The following is a 2,731-nucleotide window of genomic DNA, read 5'->3' on the forward strand; positions in this document are numbered from 1 at the left end:
AACGTTTTATAGGGGGTTCCATTTAAAATTATAAAGTTACCCCCGCCCCCCCCCCTTAAAGAGGAAGGGGGGCAACTTCACGTTTATGTAGTTAGAAAGGCCCTTCAGATCCATGCAATTTAAGACCAAGAACTTTACAATCGATGGCATAGTTTTCGAGATATTGAGCTGTTAAGAGTTATGTGGGCCACCCTGTATATATAAATATAATACCTACAATATGTAATTACAGAACACTGACGCTGGGAACCAACCCTGTCCGCACTCAGAAAAATGAAACACATCTTCCATTTGAAGTGGCGGAATTTGATAATACGCCAGGAATATATTATGAAAAAATTGGACACCTGCATCAAACAAACCGGATGTGGAAACTAGTAATTAAATTAGATATAACAGAACTAAACGATAGAACATGGCAGATAAACCAATATATCGAACAAACAAGTAAGATGTGCACCGAGATAAAATTCGATACGAGCACCCAACGAACTTGCGATAATCTTAAAAAATTAATTAATAACGATTCCAAAACTTTAGCCAAAATAATAAAGTTAATAAATACATTATACAAGACTCGAACGAATAAACGTAGAGGTCTTATCGATGGAATAGGTTCGATAACAAAAACATTATTTGGAATTATGGACGCGAACGATAGAAAATTAATAAATGAACAGATACAGCTATTACGAAATAACCAACAAACGCTGGAACACGCAGCAAAAAATCAAATTAAAGTTTTGAACACAACAATAATTCATCTAAATAAATTAGAAAATATATTAGATTATAACGGTAAACTAATGAACCATTTCATTAGGGAATATACCACGCGCGAAGAAATAGACGAACACTTTACCATAATCATAGCAATGATAAACGATTTAATTAGGGATGCGAAAGATATTCTAGAATATCTTACATATATACGTAAGGGAACAATACATCCTTTGTTAACTCCAATAAATGAAATTATTCTATATTTAGAAGAAGCAGTACTACAGTTACCGCAAGGAACATATTTTTCTTTCCAAATAAAAATCGACGAATGGCAAACAATCGAAAAATTCATGAAAGTAAGCGCGTATTGCGAAAAAACAAACATATACACAATTCTGAAATTTCCATTGATCAAATAACCAGTATTTAACGTCTTAAACGTAATTCCATTACCCATACCTAACTACGAAAATAATTTTATATATACAGAAGTAGTTAATAAGTTGATTGCTGTAAACAAAGAAACACGTACCTATATAATTCTAAAGGAACAAGATTTAAACAAATGTACGAATAATAATGATTTATTTATATGCGAAAAAATTCAACCAGTATACCATGTAAACGAAAATACACCGTGTGAAACGAAAATTTATGTACAAAACTATCGCAATCAATGTAACATAGGTCATAAGAAAGCGACCAGCGCAATATGGATCACATTACAACAGCCGCACTCCTGGCTATATTCGACACCGGTCGAACAACATGTTACGATAAAATGTAATAATCATCCTGAATATAAAAGAATAATCAAACACACAGGCCGCATCACACTACATGATAACTGTAAACTAACGACTACAGACATGACAATAGAAACAGAAACGATTACTTATAATACAAGTATAGAAACATTTTTACCAGAGTTTAATATAACAACCTCAGGAATTAACGACACACAGAACCACGAATACGAATTCAAAAAAATAATTAATAATCCACTAGAATTAAAAGGATTAAAAAACAAATTAGAAGAAATTAATAATGACTTAAATAATGACGACAGTAACTTTTTTAAACAAAAACAATTCATCTATACAACAACCTCCAGCGGAGTATCTATTTTAACCATTATAGGATTAATAGCATGGATAATTATCCAACATAGAAAAAAGAAACCTCAACAACCAGCTGTTATTACATTAGTAGATGAAATTGATAAATCATACGGAATGCCCAAATCAATATTAAAAAGAAATAAAAGCACACGATTTTAAAAATAAAAAGGGTATGATAATAAACTAGAAATAAAAACGATTATAATAAACATTGTACACGGGAAATATATTGTAATTAAAATATGGATAAGTATACGTACATTTAAGAGATAGAAAAACTTCGTTCACAACCTCCGTTTTTCTTTTTTAACGGGGGAGGGATGTTATAGCCCGAGAGACTATAACTTATTTTAGTAATTATATAAAACATTCGCGAATATCGTAAAGAACATTCGCGAGCCGCGCCAAGAACCGCTAACTCAGCGAACTACCGTCGCTCACCGGAAACGCGAAAGACGCTAACGAAGGAATTCGACTTTGAACTTCCTTCGCTTGCATTTTGATTATGAACGCCACAGAAAACCCCATGACCATATATGGTCATGTTGCCAGGCGATCCCCTCCAAAAAACCCTTCAAAACAGAGGGAATAAAAGCCGTCCACCGCAAATCCGCGGCGGACAGTCACAAGCAATAAATCAATCACTAAAGTAGTGCCGAGTGCTAAACCGTTAAAATTGTGCAACGAAGACACCCAAAGAAATTGTAAACGCTCTAAATCTATTTACGAACGATTCGAGGAAAGGACAACGAAGAGAAGGCTCGAAAGAAACTGATAAGAATAGAAGATATTAAGCGAATATATATTTGTAAACTAAAAATACAATAAAAACGCTAAAGGATAATACGGTTCTATTTTATACTCCCGGCTACCCCACACCCCGTGCC

This window comes from Camponotus floridanus, unplaced genomic scaffold (assembly GCF_003227725.1).
Source record: "Camponotus floridanus strain SB8 unplaced genomic scaffold, Cflo_v7.5 scaffold365, whole genome shotgun sequence".
Taxonomy (NCBI): domain Eukaryota; kingdom Metazoa; phylum Arthropoda; class Insecta; order Hymenoptera; family Formicidae; genus Camponotus; species Camponotus floridanus.